The sequence below is a fragment of the Crinia signifera genome, chromosome 3 (genome assembly GCF_055691185.1).
Source record: "Crinia signifera chromosome 3, ASM5569118v1, whole genome shotgun sequence".
NCBI classification, from domain to species: Eukaryota; Metazoa; Chordata; class Amphibia; order Anura; family Myobatrachidae; genus Crinia; species Crinia signifera.
In genome coordinates this window covers 246,032,683-246,051,903 of record NC_139219.1, presented here as the reverse complement: position 1 = coordinate 246,051,903, position 19,221 = coordinate 246,032,683, and the positions used below count along the sequence as shown (strand labels likewise).

The window sequence follows — 19,221 nt, the reverse complement described above, 5'->3', positions numbered from 1 at the left end:
CATGCCTCCCCCCTGCATGATTGCAGCTCTTCTCCCTACTGGCAGCAGCAGTGGCGTAAGATACAGCAGCCGCCACAACACACGGGATTCAGCTGATAGAGGCACCCGGCAGGCTAGAAGAGAACTAAAGCAGAACAGTGGGATCATGGGAATTGTAGTTTATATTTTACTGCTCAGACTTTGAGCAGTTAATGATAAAACTACAAATCCCATGAAGCCATGCTTTGCACTTGCAGGAAGTCTCACTAACCTGTGGAACCGCACTGGCTTGCCTGCAGAGTGCAGTTGTTGTGATGAGACGGCTCTGCAGTTCTCTCCCTCCCTCCCACATCCCCTGTGTTTACCAAAGCAGCAGAGTTCAGCAACGTCAGGAAGAGGACTCCTCCATGCACAAAACAGTATGTGCTTGCTTTCTCACTGCCCGGGTAAAGATCCTCTTTTGTAGCTTGTATATCCATAGTAAATACATGTATTTGGCAGCTTATATTGTCTGTTACCATTTATTTCACATCATGCAAAAAACTCCTTCCAAAAAAGTTTTTGGTCCTCTCCCTCATACATTTTTATTATTATTTTTACTTGCTTGCTCATTGCCACAGGGGTTATGTGTTTATTGCCATGGGTTTTGTTCTTGTTGCCAGGGGGTTTGCGGTCATTGCCAGGGGTTACATGCTCTTTTCCAGAGGTTACGTGCTGATTGCCAGGGGTTACATGGTCCTTGCTGGATGTTACATGTTCATTGCCAGGGGTTTATAACTAGTTGTCAGTGGGGTTTCCTGCTCATTTCCACTGGGTTACATACTAGTTGCAACGAAGTCACACAAAGCACACTAGTACACTTCCATCTATTGCTGTATGCGCTGCCTTCCCCTGACACACGCTAGTGGTTTAGAAGGACCTCGACCATCTGTCTCCTAGAAGGTGGCATCCATTTTAGAAACACCATTTTGTAGATTTCTTGCTATCTACATGAAATATGCGGAGACCTGTCACCCCCCCACGGTGCGGCTTGGCTTGCAGTGGCGCCTTTATTCCACTGATTCCCACCATGCTGCTCCTACTCTATCTGTGTGCAGCATCTGCGGTTCAGGAGTAGGATGTGGCATTAAAGTTCATCTTTCCAGCCATGCCGTGGCTCTCTTTGATGTGATTTAGTATAAATCAATAGTATAAATCAAGTTTAATCAATAATTTCACTTTGTAATTGCGATTACTACTATGTGGGGGACTACAAGTGGCATAATGTGAGTAAGGTTGTGCCCACACTGATGCGTATCCAATGTGTTATATGCTGAATTTGATAAGGCACTATGAAATGCCTCCTCTGCATGGGTTAGGGTGGAGCAGAAGGGCCCTGGTCTCACCTCCCGCACTGCTGCCACTGAGGGGCCCCACTGCACTGCTTTGCCCGGGGGCACATAATGTTGTTAAGATGGCCCTGGCCAGCGCTGTGACCACGGAAGATCCGGTGCAGTGACCTCTAAAGTCCCGGCATTATGACCCCGGAGACCTGGCCCAGAGACAGCGGAGACCCGGCCCTGCGCCTGAGGGAGACTATGCTATGTGCAGGAGATGCGCCACTACTGAAGGTAATTGTGCTGAATGGGAATCTCTCTATCCTCCCCTCTTTCTGTACCTGCCGCTGTCTCTCCTTCTTTCTCTTACTGATAGTTTCTCTCTCTCCCTGTCCCCCCTCCTGTCACTCTGAGTTGTTCGCCCAGCGGCTAGCAGCCAGCACAGCAGTGGGCACTGGCATTCCCGAATTAACATATGTGACATCCAAAAAAGATATCCCTCACTACACAGCTGAAGGGGGCCACGGCTGACACAGGGAGAGGGGGACAGGGCGATAGGGCTTACACAGTGGGAGGGGGACAGGTCTGACACAGGGGGAGCGGATCAGGTCTGACACAGGGGGAGGGGGACAGGGCTGGCACAGGGTAATGGGGACAGGGCTGACACAGGGGAATGGGGACAGGGCTGAGACAGGGGAATGGGGACAGGGCTGACATACGGAGGGGGGACATGTCTGACAAAGGAATGGGGACAGGGCTCTCACACGGGGAAGGAATGGCATAATGTGTAATAGTCAGTACGGTGTGTGGCATAATGTGTAATGGGCATCACAGTGTGTCAATTAATCTGTAATGGGTATCACGGTGTGTGGCATAATGTGTAATGTGCATCACGGTGTGAGGCATAATGTGTAATGGGCATCATGTTGTGAGGTGTAATGAGCATCACATTGTGAGGTGCAACATGTAATGGGCATCACAGTGTGAGGAGCAACGTGTAATGGGCATTACGATGTGGCATTTGGTATACTATGTAATTGGTGTGACATGTAATAGGCATTACGGTGTAAATTTGGCATAATGTGTAATGGGTATTACAGTGTGTGGCTTTATGTGGAATGGGCTTTATTTGTGACAGACATTATGGTTTGTGGCATTAGGTGTAATTGGCATTACTGTGCGTGGCATTATGTGTAATGAGCATTACAATGTGTGGCATTACAGTGTAAAGTTTTGCACTGTCCCTGTTTCTAGTATGTGTTGGGGGGGGGGGATGATTCATTCTGAAGTGCATAAACATAAATAAGTCCCCTTCTATTTAGTTTACATTGATGCCCTGTAGGCGGTGATGGACACGCCCAGTAGGCGTGAAGGACACGCCCAGTATGCAGTGATGGACACACCCCTCCAATTGTGCACCCCCTAACAAAATGGGCTGCGCACGCCTATGACATCAGGTGATGTCAGCTGCCCACCCCTGGCACCAACTTTACAGCCCGATTACCATGGGAACGCCCAGCATTTACATAGGAATGCCCATAAAACTCTAGGCTTAGTACATCTGGTCCATAGTGTTATGGAAAGGCCAAAGTAAACAAACAGTTCATGTTTCTTCAAGAGATGCCTGTTCATGCAGTAACATCCCTTTACCAGTTATTGCCTTGCTGATAATGGTCTTTTGTTTGATGTATGTTTTATGATTGTTTAAAACTCAATAAACGTATATCGCAAAATAAAATGTTGCAGAACATCTGCAAGCCTACAACTCATTGGACGCTATCTGCTCCCTCACCCTGGTGAATGAAATTGGTTATAAGAGAGGAATGGGCCAACCTGGTGCCCCCCTTGCCCAGTCCCAGAAGCAAGTTCCCCTAAATATTATCTCTCTTGATTATTAGCTTCTGCTTAATTTTTGGCTGCTCCTGGCTGTGAGATGGAGAACTTTCTGGATAATTCACCTGTCACTGCTTCATGCCATACCCCCTCTGTGAGGCAGATCTGATAGCTGCCTCCCATTGTGCCTTATTTGTAGTGTTATTGGCCACAGTGCTCATAGCTGCCTCACCTGTGGTCTCTCACTGAGGGGTAAAATTACTAAGATGGGAGTTCTATTAAAGATGGGATGTTGCCTATAGCAACCAATCAGATTCTATCTATATCCTTTTAGAAGGTGCTAAATAAATAAGACGCAGAATCTGATTGGTTTCGGTACTTGTGTATTTGCAGGGCACCCAATTAACATACTACGCAGGCGTAGTGAAATCGCATCGCATGGCATGTTTTCGTGTGGTGCGATGCGGTGCGATGCGATCTCAGTAGTTAATATGGTACTTGTATATTAGCACGGCGCCCGTTACGCAGTTAGTGTAGCGACACTGCCAGAATCAGCGTAGTGCTGCGTAGATAGCGTAGTCAGTCAGAAGTAGCGTAGTGTTCCTGCTTGATGTCAAATTCAGTCAGAGGTGAAGGAGTAGTGACTGCGTAATGGCTGCAGAACCTGTCACAATGTTCACCTTGCCGCAGACAGAGGAGGAGGCAGTGGTGTTCTTCCAGCAGCACCATTTGCTGCCAGTGACACAAACTTGTGTTAATTGCCACCCAATGCACTTAAGTATTAAGGAGTGCAAGTGGCACTGCCATATTAAAACGTGTCGGAAGAAGGTGAGCCTCCATGCGGCACATTGGTTCCCGGGTTGCCGTTTACCTTTCCTTACACTGATACAGTTCATTTATTAATGGGCGGAGGAGCTCACAAGTATCAGTTTCTGTGAGCGGCAACTGAAGTCGTCAAATAAAACGGTTCTATACAACAACCAGATGCGGGAGGCCTGCACCATGGACCTAATGTCACAGCCCCAACGCCGTATTGGCGATCCAGGGAAAATCGTGTCGTCGAGAGCCTCTTTGTCCAGAGGAAAAGTCATGTGGGACGGATGCTGCCTCAACAGTGGCTATTCAGAGGCATTTCACAAGACACTGGTGAGTGCTTTGTTACACCTGTACAAAGAGGTGACGCCAGTACCCTGATGACCACCATCAATCAATTAATTGAACAGCGGACAACTATCTACTCCGATTGCTGGCGTGCCTATAACACCGAGCAGCTGGAGAAGGCAGGGTACCACCATGCACGGGTGAACCACAGGTTTAATTTTGTTGATCCAGAGACTGGTGTTCACACACAGAACATTGAGCGCCTTTGGGGAGCCTGTAAATGGAGCAACAAACGTTAAAGAGGCACCGCGCGCCAAAATCTCGACTTCTACTTACAGGAATTTATCTGGCGAAAGACTGTGGGCAAAGAAAATGCTTTTGAATATATTATTTATGCACTTTCGCTTCTTCCAAAGGTTGATGCAGAACCAGAAGAATGACTCTTTTATTATTTTCTTTGTTCTTGATTAATTCTTATTATTGTAATTTGTTCATTTGATATTTTCTTATTAATTATTAAGTAAAATCCAATTAACAAATGTCGTCATTACTGTCTCAGATGTATGATATAGCAGGTGTGAATGTGTTCCTAAAACACCCCCACTATCCACGCCAGCCTGAAGCGTGGCGAGCGCAGCGAGACCCGCATGGGGATGCGTTACGCGTCCTCCCAAACTTTTCATAGCTCCACTATCCACGTCGTCATGGAGTTGATTTTATAAAGTGTGGCGAGGGCATACGGATTACTTTACATGCATTCCGTGTCCCCTTGCGGGGCTTGCTGCGCTCGTCATGCTTTGGGCTCGGTGGCTCGCTGCGCTCACCACACTTTATAAAATCTACTCCATGCCAATGTGGATAGTGGGGGTATGAAAAGATCGGGAGTACGCCTTCCGCGTCCCCGCATGGGTCTCACTGCGCTCGCCATGCTTCGGGGTGACGTGGATAGTGGGGGGGGGGGGTTGCTAAATCCCATTGCATCGTATGGAGGGGGGCAGGACCAAGGTCGTGCTGGCCATATATATATTTTCTTTAAACTGCCATATCTGTTCATTGAGACAACTGATTTCCATAAAAATGTTAATTATTCAGTCTGCTGTAGATGACATGAGTACTTCAAAGCAAATCAGATGGCTCAGAAAATAGTATATCAAACCCACTGAGAGGCGCTACACACGGCCATACCTGGACCAATATTTATACATGATCAGGGAACTGGAAAATGTTCTTCATTTTATGCACTACTAGTACAGTGGTTACTACAAATTATACTAATGCAATCCGAGCTAAAAGAATTCCCATTGTGCTCTGCTGACCTGAGCTGAAACAAACTGGCATTCCTTTACCGATGTATACAATCACAATTCTGCGTGCTCTTATACTAAAGCGGCAATGATAAATCATTGGCCCACTGTTTATAACAACTCTGTGTCAGGCTGAATAATGACCCAGGTCTTGTATGGAGTTTTTTTTTTTTTTGCTTTGCTACTTGCTCACTTTTCCCAGCTGCCATATGACAGTTCTGTGGCAATTCTATTAGCAACTGCAGTTTTTGTTCATATAAATATTATAATATGCTTTAAGAAAGTATTAGTAGAAAATGACAATTAAAAAAGTCTAAGGGCAGTATTAACCGTGCATGATGGCCAATTCACCGTCTGTAAGTTGCCACAATTCGTTGCTGTTTTCCAATGGGTTTTTCACTGTGATTCGCCATGAGTGTATTCAATGTTAGGATGGAAATTGCTTTCAGCGTGATTATCGCTGTGCTTCACCGTGTAGCAATCGCCATCTTTTTAAGGTGAACTGGAATGTTCTTTTACAAAATAGTTTTTTTTTTTTTTTATTTGGTGTAAAAAAAATCAGTAATTTTTTTCGGTGAAGAGGCATTTTATCTTTATTCATGTGCATGCTGCACATGAATATATATATATATATTTTTTTTTTTTTTTACACATAACAGCCAGCAGGGGGCCTGAGAGCCGCTCATTACATATTCATATATTCACTGCTCCCGCTCATTACATATGCACAAGCGGGAGCAGTGAAGCGGCTCCCTACCTGTGTCCCCTGTCAGCTCTCCTGGGGGTCAGCTTGTGCTGCCTGTGTCCGGGGAGCCCTCCTTCCCCCCCACACATTCCATCAACCTGCCTGTCGCCGTCCCCCGGCTCGCTGTGGCATTTGCCGCATGGGTTAAAATTCGCTGTCAGGGGCCCCTGCGGCGTTGAATAGGGCGACAGGAGGGCTGGCAGCAAATGCTCCAGCCCTCCAGAACGCGGCGAATGTGCAGCAAATCCTAAACAGGATTTGCTGCACATGCCGAAAATCTTCATTGAATACTGCCCTAAAGCTTCAACTACAGTATGTCTTCAGTGCTGATTGCCCCTCATGACAATTGACTTGACTATGTTTGATACAGTATATTTTATTTTTTATACAAAATTCTTGGTTCCCTATGCTCGCCATTCTCTATCAACTTATAGAATGCCTTTATTCGTCTCACAATGGAGAAATTTCAGTGTTACAGCAAGGTTCAAGTACAGATAAGAGTAATAGCATAATAATAAGAACACACATAATAAGATAAGATCCAAACAATATAACTCAAGAATCTAGGAACATGCAGGTCTTCTTCAGCTACTGTGGGGTGAATTTATGAAGCTTGGAGAAGTGTTATCTATCCCCATAAAGAACGTTATGAGCAAGGTGATAATGGTTCAGCCAATCAGCTACAATATGTAAATTGACAGGTAAGAGCTGATTGGCTGAACCATTATCACCTTGCTCATAACGTTCTTTATGGGGATAGATAACACTTCTCCAAGCTTCATAAATTCACCCCACAGATCCTTCAAAACATTTTTGAGCGGATGTGAAGCATTGTTGATAAAGGTGTATCAGGATTGGTTAAACATCAATGGTTTTCCAACAATAGTTTCCTGCCTTCGATTTCAAGTACCAATGGCACCATTGATGGTGAACCATTCAATGGCTATACCTATGTGGTCACTGTAACCTGTTGGCTTCCACTCTTTCATAAGAGCAGAGCATGACTCTTTCTGAGTATGCATGTTCAATTTGTCCCCTAAGCAGCTGCTGGCACCCCTATTTGCAGCCATTGGCACCCCTTTTGCAGTTCTTACTGTTTTATCTGGGGATCAAGGGATCAAACCTCCATGAATTTGGCCACACCCATTGTACTTGCTTTTGGCCATACCCAGGCCTGTGGAGGATCTCAGCAGACCTGACGGAAGGTGACCATGGAACGTCAGGCATAACTCACTTTCAGAATATGTACGAAAACAGCTATTCCATTGCAAGTATGATGTTAGTATGGACTGGAATGCTTTTACTGCTTTTCTGTGGCGCTACCCAGGTATGATTCATGCCTGTAAGTAAAGCAAAAAAGGGTACTTATGTAGTATCTGGGCGTCCGATTTAGAAATCGGATCGGATCGCATCGCATGCGACCAAATCGTATGCGATGCGATGGTCAAGATTTTTCCATAGGATTCAATGTTAAAATGGTCTGAGTCCATTTTAACATAGAATTCAATGGGAAAAAGGGGTCCTTTTCCTTTCCCCACTATCCAAGTGGGCATGGAGTTGGATATAAACCTGTGGCGAGCGTAGCGAGCCACCGAGCCCGAAGCGTGGCGAGCGTAGCGTGCCCCGCGAGGGGACACAGAATACTTTTTAAGAAATATGCGTCCACTCGCGGGGCTCGCTTCGCTCGCCACGCTGCGCTCGCCACGCTATATAAAATCAACTCTATGCCCACTTGGATAGTGGGGAAATGAACAGGACCTTCTTAACATTGAATCCTATGCAAAATCGCATCGAATCGCATCGCATCTGATTGTATGCCTTAAGGTAAGGCATACAATCACAAAATCGGACGCCCAGATACTACATAAGTACCCAAAAAAGTAACCAAGTGGGCAATAGCACTGCAGGTGGGGAAGATGTAACATGAATGAAGAGCGTTAGATTTGGGTGGAATGTGTTCAAACGAAAATCTAAATTGCAGTCTAAAAACGAACTGTCTAATGTTTGTGAGCTACATGCATATGAAGCCAGTATTTACCCTGCACAGAAACATACTGTATAAATGTTTCTTCTCCCCTTGCATGGAAACATGGTTTATTTAGGACACAAAGTTACATGCTATTTTTGCTTTACTGACAACAATAAATCAGTGTTCTGCAGGGATAAATAAATAATGCTCAATATGATTATATGGAAGTCTGATCTGGACATTTTAATGTTTAATTTTTAATTATTTTCCTGTTTCATTTACTTTTTTATGATCACCATTGCACAGATAGTCAGACCCTATGGGGGAAATTTACCAATATAGGATTTCTATTTCAGATGGGATGTTGCTATTGGCAACCAATCAGATACTATCTATTATCTTCTAGAAGGTGCTAAATAAATGAGAAGTACTTTTTCAATGGTTGCCCATAGCAACATCCCATGTGATATAGAACTCTCATCTTATTAAATGTCCCCCTGTGTAGCTGATCAAATATAGCATAAAGATTAATGCAGCATTTCAGCTTTAAAAAAGTTACATTCCCTTCCAGCTACCTACAGAAGCTGTGTATATTATACGCATTTTTGATTTTGACCTTGCTTCATTTTTTGCTTCCAAGTTTGAAGTGGAATGGGAAAGTCTATTAGATCACTGAAATTATGAATCACATGCTAGCTGCTGCTTATCTGGTTCTTACGTGTGTTTAGAGCTTTCACTGATCGAGAACGGTACATGTGTTGCTAAGTGAGACAGGTTTTAAAAGCCCCTTTCTTATTTCTCCTTATACTCCTTGATATATTGTATTTACATTAACTGTCAGGAGTAAGTCTCAGCTTTTCATCAGCATAAACAGAGAGAATGAATGTTTTACAATGCCAAAGAAAAATAATCACTCTACAAACTGTTTAAGTTAAATGTAAACTGAAACTAAGATACTATTATAAATTCTGTGCACAAAGAAACAGTCTGTGATCTCAACTGACAGTCTAGTGGTTATAGCAAAAACCTTTCTGAATCTACTTTAATGACTGCTCATTAAACACTTCAATAATAAACAGAGAGATTATCTGTACATAATAAAACTGTCCCACTTAAATATTTCATGCAATATGGCCACTGCTGCCAGGCTGAATCTGCAGTGTAGGTGTGTAGATGGCATACTATTGTACAAAACACTCCTTAAAACTACTTTGATTCGGGACTGATTCTGAGTCACTATGACCGAATTAGCTTATTTTGCTGTAATTGTGTCACTGACTTCATGTTAAAGTTAGAATCAGCCCTATCTTGGTGTACACCCATGCACGTATGGGAATGCACCAGCACTATAATAGATGTAGATCATAGTTGCCTATCCTACCACATCTTGCAGGAGGCTCCTGTTTTGGTTATAAATCTCCTACTGCCCTGCATAGAACTTCTAATCTTCCAGATTGTTCAGATTCTGCAAGGTGTGCCAATAAGAAGTTTATTTGCAAGGACGGTGATTTGCTGTATTCATTGTGATTTGCTGTAGCTGCTCAAGAGTCCTTTCTGTTGACTCTTATGTCCCGTTCACATCGCATTTATAACCAGGGTTAATGCCAGGTTATTGCCGTGTTGTTGCTGGGTCGACCAACCTGTCGATTCAGTCCAGGTTAAATCTGGGTAGCTTTGTGTATAATGAGCATACAGGGTTTAGTGTGAAAGGGTCGTATCTGGGTCGAAGACAGGTCAACATACCGGATCCGGCCTGGCTTAGCAGTGTGAAAGCAGTATTTTTATCGGCCTTGTAGGAAACCCTGACAGGAAAGCGAGGAAAGGTCTTCTTAACTGTGCTGGTGTTCACTCATCCATAGCATGCTGCTGCTAGTGATTGATTAGAGTAAGAATTTTTGCTAGAAGTGCAATACTTTCAATATGTCTTCTCTCTTTCCCATATTCCTCCTTTCTCTCTCACATCTCTCCCTATTCCACACCTCTAATATCTCCCATATTCCTCCTCGCTCTCATGTCTCCTCCTATTTCTCCTCTCTCACGTCTCCCTGTTATCCTCCTCTTCCATCCCAGGGAGGAGTCTATGCTAGGAGCCAGATGCTGACACCGAGGTGGGTCTGAAAGCTTTAAAAGTCAGGGCCTATTTTTAGTCCCACTCCGGCACTGCCTGCTGCTAAGAAATTATTTAAACCAGCTAAGGACTGTGCCATGCAGTCCACAGAGATACTTTAAGTGCTCGATTAGAATCCCATGGTCCACGGTATTAAATGCTGCTGAAAGATCCAGAAGATTAGGATTGAATGGTCACCTCTGTCTCTTGTCATTAGAAGAGCATTCAGCCCAAGTGCCAGGGCTGTTTCAGTACTAAGTCTGCTCCTAAGCACTGACTGGAATGGATCATAAATATCATGGGTTGACAAGCAGGTTTCTAGTTGAGTTGCAACCACTTTCTCCATAACTTTCCCTAGAAAAGGTAGGTTTGAAACTGGTTTGTGTTTGGTCATGCAGTCGGGTCTGAGTTAGGGTTTTTAAGAAGTCATCTAATAAATGCTTCCTTTAGTCGTTCAGGAAAATTATTGAAAAAGATCATTGAACTATCATTGCACATGTAAGCTCATTCCTTATAAAAGCATTATTTAACCATAAACAATACACATACCCTGATAAGTAAATGTCCTGCTAAGCAAATGGACCAGCATCCAACTCGATAAGAGTCTGAATGCGTCTTAATTTTGTGCCACAGATTTGATTTTTCAAAAAAGGCAACTTAAGATATTATTCCAGCAAAATGACTTAAAGGGAGATCCCAAATGCCTAAGTATAGTAAGACATTAGACATAGAGCAAGGTTGTGAATTCTGATGTTACATCCTGTAGCAATTTTAGCTCTTGAAACAAGTTTATTTTGCTTCTTCTGTTTGATCTCATTTTAGAATTATTACAAAGGAAAAGGAAATGAGAGAGACTATCTGTTAGAGATGTCCACAATATTCCACCGCTACGGAAACCAAAGTCATTACTACCTAAATTCTATCTTAAATATTTATATATATAGAATCAGAGCAGAATCAATCCTGTTTAATCCGATTGATGTGACAGAAGTCACTCCATGTGAGGAATTGTATAGAGACTTATTAAAATTACACAGGCGTCATACTGATTATTTTTTACACAGCTCTACATTGAGTGATTACCATAGATGCAAGAAAATACCAAGAGGCTTGCGTATACGGAATAGCCCCACCATTGGTAAAAGTGATCCAGCCTTTTGTCGCAAATGGGTCTTGATCATAAACAAGTGGTCATTTGATTTCATGTTATTGATTGTTGAACAGTGCACAAAAGAGATAAACACAGTTAAAGATAAGATCTAAACATTTGAAGCACAATACAAATAAACATTAATTGCGGATGAGCAAACAGATTGGTATGAAAATTTGAATGGGTAAGTGCAATTATATAAACGTGAATTAACAAAGTTCAAAAGAGAAAAACGAAAAAAAGTAGATTCAGATTATGAGGCCAATATGGTTTATAGATGGACTGATACCCAATGACAAATGGGCCGCAAGAAGCCTTTCTTTAGGAGGAATAGAGGTCATTTTCCCGTTGACCAGGAATCCTCCACAGAATTTAACTCTACTAGCAGTAAGAGTGAAGGCACAAGAGGTCCAAGTGGGGATATAAACACAAGGCATCCTTAAGGCACGAAGACATGGGCCCAAGATGCAGGAGGAGTCACCACTATAGCAGGTGTGGCGGCCAAGCAAAAAGGCAAAGGTTGTGCCACAAAGCCTCCGGTGCATCTGAAAACCTAATAGTGAATCTATCATCTTATACCCTCACAGCTGCAGAAACTAAAGTATTAAACAGAGGACTGTCATTTATACCATCCACTGTGTCACAAACCGTGGGTCTCAGCCCCGTCTGAGACCACGTCCATTACCTTCCCGGTGGTCAGCGGTGAGAGTAAGGCCTCTGGTAGCTGTCAGCGCCTGGCGAGATGTCCCATGTTTGGCTGGTGTTGACCCGTGCAATCGACATGCCGGCACGCTGGAGCCCGCGCGTCATGGGCGCCGCCATGACACATGCGCTCAGCTGACCAGAGGGTCCAATCCCGCGGTCCAGCCAGGGTGACCTCTGAACCGCACACCTGCACACCTCTCAGGTGTACTCACTCTTTCCCTGGACTGATTGGTGCTGCTGACGCTAACCAATCAGTGCGCAGCAAGGGGGATATATTCCGGCTTCTAACTCACAGTCATCGCCTTGAATATGTGTTCATCTGACCTCAGTCCCTCCTGTGTTCAGCTGTTTCCAAAGGCTCCTGGTTATCCGGTCTCCCCGTGTACCTCTCGCAGTTTCCTGCATACTACCTGGTTTGTCATCTCCAGAAGACTCCTGCCATTCCACTCTGCAGTCGAGTATTACTACTGTTACCATCTTTACCTGGCATACCATCTCCAGAAGCCTCCTGCAAAATAACCATCGTGCAGTTGAGTGATCTCATCGACCCTGCTGTCGACATCAGTGTTGACACTTTCACACTGTGCCCTCCAGAGACTATTCCAATCCCCAGTGTCTTCAATATCACTACCACCCTCCGCCTACGTCCAGAGGACCAGGGCAGAGGGCCGCGACCTGCCTGTCAGACGCAGCGAAGTCCATATCCCCTTGCGGGGGTCTCTGGTGAATACCGCTGGCAGGTTAGACTCCGCGCCTCTGTTTCTGGTTTCAGCCAACACTCTGGTACGCAAGGCAGTGCCTCTGTGCATGTCATTCATCAGGCCTCCGGCCTTCCGCTACACAGCGCCCTCCACTGGTCCACCACGGTCAGGGTCGGGAACACAACAGACCCAGAACCTGACAGTATATTCAAGGCCGATGGACTCGGCCCAAGACCCAAGTGTGGGACCAGCGGTTCTTCAAAATGTTGCTGCCAGAATGGAGACCCAAGAAGCTACTCAGCAGCAGGTGATTAAATTCTTACAAGATGTATCCAGTCGGTTGGACACCCTGCAACAGTCCCTGTCGACTTCTGTGTCAACCACTACCGTAAGATCAGCAACACCAGCTTTATCATCCCGTCTCCACCTGCCAGCACCCACCAAATACGATGGTGACCCCAAGACCTGCAGAGGGTTTATCAACCAGTGCCAAATTCAGTTCGAATTGGTTCCTCATAATTTTCCTACGGCCAGAATTAAAATCGCATACATGGTGTCATTATTAACTGGCTCGGCCCTGAAGTGGGTATCACCCTTATGGGAAAAAGCAGATCCTCTGCTGACAGACTATGACCAATTCCTCCTGACCTTCCGCCGCATATTCGACTTGCCAGGTCGACCCGTGTCAGCAGCTACTGACATCCTCCAGGTCAAGCAAGGGTCCCGCCCCATGGGGCAGTACGTAATCCATTTTCAAACTCTCGCGTCTGAATTACAGTGGAACAATGAAGCCCTGACAGCTGCCTTCTGGTTAGGAGTTTCTGACCGGATCAAAGATGAGCTGGCATCTCGCGACCTTCCTACCCCCTTGGAAGATCTCATATCTCTATGTGTCAAGATTGATCTACGTCTTCGTGAGAGAGGACTAGAAAAACACAAGAAGTTAATTCCCAAAGTTTCTCTCAAGATTCGTTCTGAGTCTCCTACGCGTGAAGAACCAATGCAAGTGGGTAGATCACGACTGACTCCCGAAGAACGCACCCGTAGGCAGCGCAATCGCCTGTGCATATATTGTGCTGCTCCTAGCCATTTCATTAACAATTGTCCCGAGCGTTCGGGAAACGACCGGGCCTAACCTGCAAGGGAGGAGTCAGGTTGGGTCAAGTGGCAAAATCTCCTCCAGAATATGACTTTGTCTTACCCGTATCTTTGAATACCCCTACTGGTACCCATTCCAGTACCGCCCTGGCAGACTCCGGCTCGGCCGGGAACTTTATTTCTCAGGACCTGGTTACCAAACTGAAGATTCCAATGGAACCATTAGTTCCACACCTAGCTGTGACAGCAGTTGACGGCAGCAGAATCCCAGGCAGTGAGGTTCGCTTCTGTACCAGTCTCCTCACCCTCAGAGTCGGCATGCTGCACCAGGAACAGATCAAATTTCTCGTTATTCCCAAATCTTCTTATGAAATCGTCCTTGGTCTTCCCTGGTTTCGTCTTCATAACCCAAACATCAATTGGAAGACGCTACAAATCGAGCAATGGAGTTCTCATTGCCAACAGCAGTGTATCAAGTCAGTGGTGCCCACTCGTTCAGCCAATGTAAAAATTCTTCCTGGTCTCCCTGAAGTCTATAGTGAATTCGCTGATGTGTTCTGCGAGCAGTCCGCTGATATTCTTCCTCCTCATCGTGATTGGGACTGTAAAATTGACCTTCTCTCAGAGAAATTCCCCCCTAAAGGTCGAACTTACCCATTGTCCGTTCCTGAGACACAAGCCATGTCGGCATACATAAAAGAGAATCTTCAGAAAGGCTTCATCCGGCGCTCAAGTTCACCAGCAGGTGCAGGTTTCTTTTTTGTAAAGAAAAAAGATGGAGGCCTCCGCCCGTGCATCGATTACCGGGGTTTAAACAGTATCACAGTCAAGAACAGTTACCCGCTTCCCCTTATTACAGAACTTTTTGACCGAGTGCGAGGTGCCCAGGTCTTCACCAAGTTGGATCTCCGTGGGGCATACAACTTAATAAGAATCCGTGAAGGTGACGAGTGGAAGACCGCATTTAACACCCGGGATGGTCATTACGAGTACCTGGTAATGCCTTTCGGTCTTTGTAATGCCCCAGCAGTATTCCAGCAATTTGTAAACGAGGTCTTTAGGGACATGCTCTACGTTTGCCTTGTGGTATACCTCGATGACATCCTCATTTTTTCAAAAGACTTATCCTCTCATCGAACTCAGGTCAAGGAAGTATTGTCTCGCCTTCGCAGAAACAAACTGTATGGCAAAATCTCCAAATGTACTTTCGAAGTCCCTTCTGTGCCCTTCCTCGGATACATCATTTCTGGCTTCGACCTACGTATGGATCCAGAGAAGTTAGAGGCTATTAATGGGTGGTCACAACCCACTTCCCTCAAAGCAGTCCAACGCTTCATAGGGTTTTCCAACTACTACAGGAAATTCATTCGAGGCTTCTCCACGCTGATTGCACCCATCACCGCACTCACCAAAAAAGGGGCTAATCCAGCCAACTGGCCCTCAGAAGCCATCGCAGCCTTCCAGTTTTTAAAACAAGCTTTTGTCACTGCTCCTATCCTGTCCCAGCCTGATGTCGACAAACCATTTTTTCTTGAGGTAGATGCCTCTCACATAGGAGTCGGTGCTGTACTCTCTCAAAAGAACAGTGATGAAAAACTCCACCCCTGTGGGTTCTTCTCTCGCAAGTTTCTTCCAGCAGAAAGAAATTACTCTATTGGAGACCAAGAATTACTGGCCATCAAATTAGCTCTCGAAGAATGGAGATATCTTTTAGAAGGTGCCAAGTTTCCCGTGACGATCTTCACAGATCATAAAAACCTCCTGTACCTCCAGTCTGCCCAGTGTATGAACCCTCGACAGGCTCGTTGGTCCTTGTTTTTCTCTCGTTTTTCTTTCAAGTTGTTATATCGTCCTGGCACTCAGAATGTGAAAGCGGATGCCTTATCACGTTCCATGCAAGAAGATTCTGACCTACAGGAAAATCGGCCCATTCTGGACCCCATCGCCTTTGCTCCCACTCAGGTGTCGCCTGTGCCTCCTCCTGGTAAAATCTTCGTTCCCACTGAATTACGTCGGAAGCTTCTTTCCTGGGCTCACAAGTCATTATTCTCTGGACATCCTGGCGCTCAAGGGACATTAAAAATTCTTCAGAGATCCTATTGGTGGCCGCAGATTGGCAAAGAAGTAAAAGAGTTCGTGGCATCATGTCCAAAATGTGCACAGCACAAAGTATCCCGACAAGCCCCAGCCGGCCAGCTCCATCCTCTGTCCGTTCCATCTCGTCCCTGGACTCACATCTCAATGGACTTTATCTGTGACTTACCCAAATCCCAAGAGTACAACACCATATGGGTAATAGTTGACAGGTTTTCCAAGATGGCCCGATTCATCCCATTACCCGGCCTACCGTCCGCTCCCACTCTGGCTCAGCTGTTTGTTCAGCACATCTTTAGAAGTCATGGCTTGCCTAGCGAAATTGTGTCCGATCGGGGGGTACAATTTGTGGCAAGGTTCTGGAGAGCTCTGTCTAATGCATTCCAAATCAAATTAAAGTTTTCTTCAGGCTATCATCCCCAGTCCAACGGTCAGACAGAAAGGGTGAACCAAGACCTGGAGACCTTCCTTCGTCTTTATATATCATCCTCGCAAGATGACTGGTCGAGACTCCTCCCGTGGGCAGAATTTGCTCATAATTTCAGGTACCATACAACCACTGGTCATTCCCCTTTCTTTATAGTCTATGGACAAAACCCCCGGGCCCCCAATTTTGAAATGTTACCAGCGATAGAGGTACCTGCAGCCGCAGCAGCCATTAACCATTTTTCTCAAATCTGGCGAGAGGTTCATTCCAACATCACGAAAGCCTCAACAAGGTATAAATTCTTTGCAGATCGCAAGAGAAGAGCTGTTCCGGAGTTGCACCCAGGAGATAGAGTGTGGCTTTCCACACGGAATCTCAGACTGAGAGTTCCCTCTATGAAATTTGCTCCCAGATTCATCGGTCCCTATACGGTTCTACAAAGGATCAATCCTGTCGCATACAAACTGAAGTTGCCCAAGTCTTTACGCATCCCCAACTCATTTCACATCTCGTTGTTACGTCCTCTCATCCTGAATCGCTTCCATACTTCCTCACCCTCACTACCCAAAGTTCAAACCAGCAGGGGAGTAGAATTCGAGATTAACAAAATTGTTGATTCTCGTCGGAGGTATGGGCATCTCCAATATCTCGTTGATTGGAGAGGATATGGTCCTGAGGAGAGGAGTTGGGCAGACGCAGAAGATGTACATGCCCCCCGACTAATCAAAGTGTTTCACGAAGAGAACCCGTCCAAGCCTAAAGGGTGTTCGGTGCCCACCCTAAAAGGGGGGGGTACTGTCACAAACCGTGGGTCTCAGCCCCGTCTGAGACCACGTCCATTACCTTCCCGGTGGTCAGCGGTGAGAGTAAGGCCTCTGGTAGCTGTCAGCGCCTGGCGAGATGTCCCATGTTTGGCTGGTGTTGACCCGTGCAATCGACATGCCGGCACGCTGGAGCCCGCGCGTCATGGGCGCCGCCATGACACATGCGCTCAGCTGACCAGAGGGTCCAATCCCGCGGTCCAGCCAGGGTGACCTCTGAACCGCACACCTGCACACCTCTCAGGTGTACTCACTCTTTCCCTGGACTGATTGGTGCTGCTGACGCTAACCAATCAGTGCGCAGCAAGGGGGATATATTCTGGCTTCTAACTCACAGTCATCGCCTTGAATATGTGTTCATCTGACCTCAGTCCCTCCTGTGTTCAGCTGTTTCCAAAGGCTCCTGGTTATCCGGTCTCCCCGTGTACCTCTCGCAGTTTCCTGCATACTACCTGGTTTGTCATCTCCAGAAGACTCCTGCCATTCCACTCTGCAGTCGAGTATTACTACTGTTACCATCTTTACCTGGCATACCATCTCCAGAAGCCTCCTGCAAAATAACCATCGTGCAGTTGAGTGATCTCATCGACCCTGCTGTCGACATCAGTGTTGACACTTTCACACTGTGCCCTCCAGAGACTATTCCAATCCCCAGTGTCTTCAATATCACTACCACCCTCCGCCTACGTCCAGAGGACCAGGGCAGAGGGCCGCGACCTGCCTGTCAGACGCAGCGAAGTCCATATCCCCTTGCGGGGGTCTCTGGTGAATACCGCTGGCAGGTTAGACTCCGCGCCTCTGTTTCTGGTTTCAGCCAACACTCTGGTACGCAAGGCAGTGCCTCTGTGCATGTCATTCATCAGGCCTCCGGCCTTCCGCTACACAGCGCCCTCCACTGGTCCACCACGGTCAGGGTCGGGAACACAACAGACCCAGAACCTGACACACTGGACACAATCAGGATTGTGTCCAGTGGAGAAACAAAAGCTAACTGTCAATTAAAGTTAAAAGAATATTATGCTAAGGTTCTCAGTGGTCTACCTGTACAACCTGTAGTACTGACTCAAAGATACTCCCTAAATCGACATTTGAACCCCAGTCATTCAATGTGTCAGTGAAAAACATTTATGATACTGATTCATCAAGAGGCAACAACATTGTTGACTGAACAGAACTCTGGCCGCAGTAATTTCGACATGGCTGACAGACAAGCGTTGAAGTCAAATAATAAAACACTAACTTTCAGAACAGCGGACAAAGGGGGTGCCCTGGTTATCCAGGACACTGAAAAGTACCATATACAAGTGATAAAACACCTTGAGGAAAAAGTCACCTATAGTCGTCTATTAACGGATCCTACAGATAAATTCTCAAAAAGGCTGCATGATTTATTACAACAAGCTGTGGATAGAAGAATCATCCCGAAAGAACTGATGGAGAAATTAATACCACAACATCCATTAGCTCCAGCATTTTGTTGTATTCCAAAGATACATAAGTGGCTTCTGGACCCCTCTGGCAGACCTATATTGTCTGCCAGAAATTCTCTATTCTAACGTACATCAGTATATGTGGATAGTGTATTACAGCCCTGCATCCTCAATCATCCAAAATATTTGTTGGACACCACATCTCTGCTCAACAAGCTATTGGTAGTTCCTAGACTTGTAGAAGACGTGTGGCTGTTCACCATAGATGTGAGCAGCCTATACACCGTAATTCCACATGATGAGGGGTTGTTAGCTGTGGAACAGATTTTGAGCTGCGCTCATGCCAGACTTTCTGTGGCGGTGCACCTCCGACAGGGCCGATTGTTGTTTGGTCTCGGGGTTGAAACGATAGATACAGGATTCATCACCACTAAAGTTCTC

At 45.7% G+C, this 19,221-nt stretch overlaps 1 long non-coding RNA gene across 1 annotated transcript in view; it reads left to right on the top strand.

Moving 5' to 3' along the window:
• The first annotated feature begins 305 nt into the window (after positions 1-305).
• Positions 306-19,221, top strand: part of LOC146064377 (uncharacterized) — a 54,307-nt gene continuing 35,391 nt past the window's right edge. Inside the window, exon 1 of the long non-coding RNA XR_014471799.1 lies at positions 306-425. This is a non-coding gene — a long non-coding RNA (uncharacterized LOC146064377). The remainder of the gene's footprint in view (positions 426-19,221) is intronic.